This window comes from Mycteria americana, chromosome 1 (genome assembly GCF_035582795.1).
Source record: "Mycteria americana isolate JAX WOST 10 ecotype Jacksonville Zoo and Gardens chromosome 1, USCA_MyAme_1.0, whole genome shotgun sequence".
NCBI lineage: Eukaryota > Metazoa > Chordata > Aves > Ciconiiformes > Ciconiidae > Mycteria > Mycteria americana.
In genome coordinates, this window is record NC_134365.1 from 126,468,149 (window position 1) to 126,474,430 (window position 6,282).

General features: G+C 43.9%; 1 long non-coding RNA gene across 1 annotated transcript; it reads right to left on the reverse strand.

The window, feature by feature from the left end:
* Positions 1-1,679: 1,679 nt before the first annotated feature.
* On the reverse strand, positions 1,680-5,629 carry LOC142404877 (uncharacterized). Its single transcript, XR_012773983.1, has 3 exons — positions 5,508-5,629; positions 1,884-2,023; positions 1,680-1,790 (listed from the first exon to the last, which is right to left on the reverse strand). It is a non-coding gene; the product is annotated as an uncharacterized LOC142404877 (long non-coding RNA).
* Positions 5,630-6,282: the final 653 nt, after the last annotated feature.

Consider the following 6,282-nt stretch of genomic DNA (forward strand, 5'->3'; position numbering starts at 1 on the left):
TTTGTACCAGCCTTAGTGGAGTATCCATCCTCACTGTAATTACTTCCTGTAATTACACCTGTAATTACTTCCTGATAAACTTGATAATTCAAGTAAAGATGTTTGATAGGGCCCTTCAAATTTCCAGGCCAGCTTCTGATCTGTTTGTGGAGGTTTATTGTATCCTTTGGTCCTAATCCCTGTCCCATCCCTGTGACAGCCTGAAAATTACCGTCTCCCTGCTGCAAACTGAACTCCTCTTTCAGTATCCCAGAGGACCACGGGAACCTTCTTTAAGACGTCAGCGGGTGCAAAATAAAACCCTTTAAAGTGGGAAGGCAGCACTTAATCTACACATAATAGGAAGAGTTCAGTTGACTTTATCAAGTCTTATTTGCTGGGCCTTGTCCTTTAGCTAGTCAATATTTATGAATAAGCCTGTGTCTTTCTCAAACTTTACATAAAGATTTTCCAAACCATTTAAGACTCATGGGTCTTAAACCTATGATACATTTTCTTCACAGGTTTTCTAGAATTTTGTGGAATGTGCTACAGCACACACTGACATCAGGTAAGGCAAAATATTCCCCTGCTAGCACCAGGTGGGCAGGCTCTGAATCTAAAGGTGCTAACAGATACGTAAGCCATTTAGCCATGGATAAAGTACATACCACGCAGGATCCAGAATCTTGAAAAAGGTCATCTTTCATGATGAAGGTTTCTTCATGGCTTTCTAGTATCTCAGCTTCAAAAATGCAACCATGAAAAAGGAAAAATTAAGTTGAAAGTAGGGTTTTCATATAGTTCATTGAAACTACTTTTCTGGTTTTGTTAGATTGAAAGTCCTGTATGCTGCACAGAACACAGTCAACTGCACAGTGTATACACTATGTATTATTGCATACACTAACATTATATAGCATGCAATATATGCTGTATAAGTAATTCTATTTTATATTTGTCACTGTAATATGTATTTATTGTACACTTAAAATAATATTAGTTATTTGTGTTTTCTACACATCTAGAAGCAGGAAAAAAGTACAGTAAGATGATAAATTGCTGATAATGAATGCCATTGAGGTAAACAGCTAGACATCTCCTTAAAACAATCTTCAAATTATCTAAGTATTGTAAGGGAGGAGGAGAACATGCAGCAAAAACAATGATAGATTTGAGGAAGTGGAGAATAAATAATTTCTTATCTAAGGGTGAGAAAACCTACGGAAACCTGAATGAGCTCTAGAAATCATTCTAGCAATATCACTGGGAGAAAATATTAAGAACAAGAAACAAATTTGGCAGGGGATGTGTAACAACATGTTTTATTCAAACAACAGCTACTACTGGAAAAAATGCTCAAGCTTTTGTGCACACAAACCATACTTCAAAAGCAGCCTAATGACTAGTATTACAGGCAGCATTACAAGTTCTTGGAGAAATACTATGAAGGAAGAACGGAATATCACAGGTTCAGCCATTTGTGGCAGTGTAGCTGAAGTTGGACATCTGAAGTGTGTAAGCAAGCCCCTTACATTTTTTCACTGATTACAGGAATTTCATATCATGCAGCTGTGACACCCATCCAGAAAATATCTCCCCTAATTAACTTGTGTATATCTTTACACGTTATATGGGCTGATAGACAGAGGAAAAGCAAATTGACAATGAATCAATCTCTTTCACCAGTCACTTACCATGGCCCAGTGAGTTACGGTGCATATCTGCAAGCGTGGGTGTACCTGATGGGGTCTGTGATGGAGATGGTGCTCCTGGCCAGTCCTGCTTCACACTCCAGCAGTCCCACTTGCCTGCAGCCCCACACAAGCTGTGTAAACTCTCCACCCCTGTGCCCGAGTGCTTGCTCAGTAAAGTCAATTATCTGAATCATTCTGTTTCCTTACCTCCTGCTTATGCCTCCTGAAAGCAGTCACGGAGGAGGCACACAATAGTTCTTTACAAATTTTGGGCAGAAACTGAAGAGGAATATGTTCTCTCTCTCTCACAGGCACAGATACTCCTCTTCCTTACTCACGTGGCTCTCCTGAGAAAGAGAAATTAAGACCCCCTTCATAACTCTCCCTAATTTTGGTTGTTTGCAACTGAAATTGAGTCAAATACACAAAATCCATGCACATTGCAAAACTGAAGCCAGCTGCCTCATCTCAGTCCCAGCTACCTGTGTGCTGCCATTGAATACTCAGCAGGCTACCCAGAAATCCTGGGAGAAGAGGGCAACGTCTGAAGCACCGTGTTGTGTACCAGGAGCACTCTCTATTCAAAATAACCCAAGAAAACTATCTTATTGCTGCTTAGAAATCAAAGAAGAACTTGCAGAGGTAGGGCTCCTTAAGCTGATGTAAATCCCCATGGTGTTTCCATAGCAAGAAAGGTATTTCCCTGTTTGTCAGAAGGCACTGCTTACTGGTATTAGAAAGCAGCAAAACTAATCAAGAGTGTCCTCATTCTAGCACCTTGACCAAAAAAAAAGAATAAATAAATAAGCACCCAGCTCAAGCATCTGCTCCGCTCTTTCAAGGACATTCATTCACACGAGACTCCCCATCTTGAGCTCCTCTTTGCAGCTCCTTTTCCCTTCCTCTCTCCCCACCTTTGGAACAGGAGGAAACTTTCTCACTCAGAAAAGCCCGGCCTCACAGCAATTTTAAACCAGCAGATGCAGACACCAGCTCCTGGTCTAGGAGAGCAGAAAGCCTCGCTCCCCAGTGCCCTACGTTCCCCTGAACACTTCTCACAAGGACGAGAAGCAGCCTTTCCTTTGAACAGGATATTCAGGAAGTTGGGAGGTTTTTTTCCATCTGGGGACTTACAGTATCTCTGCACAAATCTGCTTGGAGGCTGAAGTCCAACTGTTTATGCTGAAGCCCAACCCTCCTTTGCAGGGGCTCTTTCATGAGAGCTTTCATCCATCTGGGAGGGCAGGAAGAGGCATTTTCTCTGCAGCTGCTCCCCATGAATCAGCTGGCAGCCGCATTGCCCATATTCTTCCTCCAGGACTTTTAGGACGTGGCATCCACAACACTGTGAGTTTCTAATCACTCAGAGAAACCTGAAGCTTTGTTCCTAGTCAGCAGCCTGTCCCCTGGCAGAAAGAAGCTGGGTTTCTGCACTTTTGTTACATATTTAGTGTCGGTCACTGCTTGTAATTCCTTAGTCCCAGTGCTCAGACTTTGGTCCTCCACAATGTCTCGCTTTTCTCACACTTCGCTGGCCTTCTGTGTTTCACATTAGGCAATCAGCAGGATGACAAATATGACAGCAGTCTCCAGTTCAGCCTCCTGAGTGTTCTCAGCCAATATGCCAAAAATTTAATGGCTTTTCTTTTTTTGTTTTTAATAACGTTATCTGGATGGTGGCTATAGGCATCTGTTGAGCTTGCCATATGCTCCACATTTCCATATAGAAAGATGATGACGCCAATAAAATAATTATTTGAATAGCACTTTATGGTTTAAAAGGAGTGATTTGATATGCATGTACGTAAATCCAGACCTGGAGATATTATATCCAATTAAAGCATCCTGCACTTGGGCATGCATTACAGTTAGCACACAGGAGCAGTAGATTTATTTGTATTTTCAGTCTGGTCATAAAATTGAATCACTGTTTGCCTCCAGCTTAACCCCCTTACAGCTGAGTGGCTGGAGCAAAACTACAGATGAATCTAATAGACTAAATCTCTTCTTTGAAGAGACTGTACATGTCCCAGCTAAACTAGATAGGGCAATTTTCTGTCTCTTACGTTTTTCTGTTTTGTAGTACCATGCACTGCTGAGTGTCTCAGGGACATCAGAGCACTGGTACCCTTGTGCCTGCCTCGTAAGACTACAGATATAAATACTGGTCCCTACCTAAGGTCTCTGGGGCAAGGAGTATCTCTTTGGCCCATGCTATCATTGTGACTAGCACAGCAAAGCTTGACCCAGGACTCTCAAGCAATGTCATGGTGTAAGCTGGATACACCACTGTGGAAGAAATACACCACTAACTTTTCAAACAGTACTGGCTGTTTCTACAATTTTAAAATCTACAATTCATAAAAACTCTAATATGTAGCCACAACAATGTCTCTGCCTGGCAGGCCCTGCCCAAAGGACTGACTTTCCAGGTTGACCTTGGACTTCCCTTGTCTTTGTGGACCTGCCTGGCATCCACAGGATCTGACCTGCGGATTGACTTCATGGCTTGACCTTGGACCTGCCCCATCACCGTGAGCTTGCATGGTGATCTGGAAACTTGGTTGAGCCTGCCTGTGATCTCATGGCCTCCTCTGCTCCTTGCTGGGGGTGGTGGGGTGGGCCCTGGCTGGTGACACCCTGCGGGCCCCTGTGGAGACCCCTGTGGCGTGGCTCTCTGCTCCCAGGGAGCTGCTGGCCCTTGCTGCACACTAACATCACCACTTTCTGAAGCAGAGCTCCAGTATTTCCTTAGCTAGTAAAAAAAGCAGAATTGCTTTTGGGGTTGAATGAAGTCAAGCAGAAGCTTTAACTAAGGAGAGTGAAAAAAAGCCACAAACTGAAACTAAAAAGGGGAACACTGCCAAGCATGGAGGTCATCTACAAGCTTCCCAGAGCATTGACTGTCATAGCAGATGACCTCACCCCCTTAACAACAAGTGTCCAAGTCAGACTTCTTCATCAAAAATGGAAAATATTTGTTGCTTGGTACTTGCACCCTTTCCGGGATCTCCCTGGCTCTGAAACTGGGCAGCACTTAAATGAATAAGGCAGCAATGCTAGAGAATGGGAGCCCCTTGGTGCATGTCTTAATCCCATTAGTCAGAATGATGAAATCTGTAGCTGAACTGCGGCAGGATTTTAACTGAATAAAGATTTAGTTTGTTTTGGTTTTCCCATGTTACCATTGTGTAATCCCCTGTAGTGTCTGCAGAATGATTTGAGGTCTGTTGTTTCCTCTCCAGCATTTGGGGCTGGAGGCCAGGAGTTACATTAATGAAAAATGTAGCTCAGATCATCAGTCATGAAAAGTCCTTGCCACTTGATGCTTCCTGTGATCTCTGAAATAAAATAGTTACGGCTGCATTTCAGCCACCCCTAGTGTCCATAGCAGGGGAAAAGTTAAATTTTAGGAGAAAACTCAGTTTTCACGTCTTAAAAAGGTAATTCTGGGAACCAGTAACAGGTTCCCTTTCCTTCAGTGCCTAGAGTCAGGAGGCTAGGTTTTCAGACCATTTCCTTCCGATGTCCTAAATAAAGTGGGTCATGCTAGGGTTGTGTCCAGATGAGTGATTCATTGACCTTACTGACCCAGCCCTGCGATCAGGCCCATGCTGTGCAGTACAACAGTGGTGGCTTGGAACTGTTCCTGCAGAAGGGGAAAGAAAAACAAAGCATCTATTTCACTGCTAGTTGTGTCAACTCAACTCATACTGGAAACGTGCCCATCCTGTACCAAAATCACTGTCAGAAGGGCACTGACTGACACATTCAATGGCAACTGTGGAAGAAGTGGATGCACAAGAATAGTTAGTTCATGTGATGGTTTACCATTTAGCCACTTGGCCAACTGATGGTACAGCTCAGAGGACTTCCTTCTTGATGCATCTTTGCTGCTTTCCCAAAAGGCAAAGGACAGGGTGTGTAGTCTCTGCTTACTGAAGTCGATGGCAGAGCTCCTGGCTCCTGTTCACTGGGTCTCTGAAGAAGGAAGAAATTCCTGTGTGGAGCACTAGAGGCATAACATGGGGGTAAAACAGGTATGTGGTAGCCACACAGAAAGTGAAAATAGGACTTGCCAATGATGCATGGGAAATGAATGACAGCCTGTGCCCCCCACGCAGATATCCTTGGGGCCCTCTGAACATCCACCCAGCAAACAAACAGCACAGCTCCCTTCCTGCTTGTGCCCCTGCTTTCCCAGCTGTGGAGAAGGACGTGACCCCAAGGAGAAGGACCCATGTTCATCTTGGGAACTTGCAGTGATATGGTGTTGGGTTGGAGCCAGGGGAGCTGCCAGAACAGGGCACAGTGGTGCTCCCAGTGCCCCAGGTTAGAGAATACAGGGCTAGACAGGCACTGGGAAAAGCTGACATACAGACATTAAATGGAGGAGGATTTGATCGAGTATTGCCCTTTTAAACTGAGGAAGCTTTGCAGGATTATCAATCAGATATATCGTAACAGAGCACGGGCAGACCTATAGGGATATTTAGCTATTGACTGGTTGGTTGTCGCATTCACATGAGTAACTAGGACTCCGTTTGCTGCTAATAATATGAAAGGTTACATGGAGAAATACACTAACTTCAAGTTGTTGGTTAAT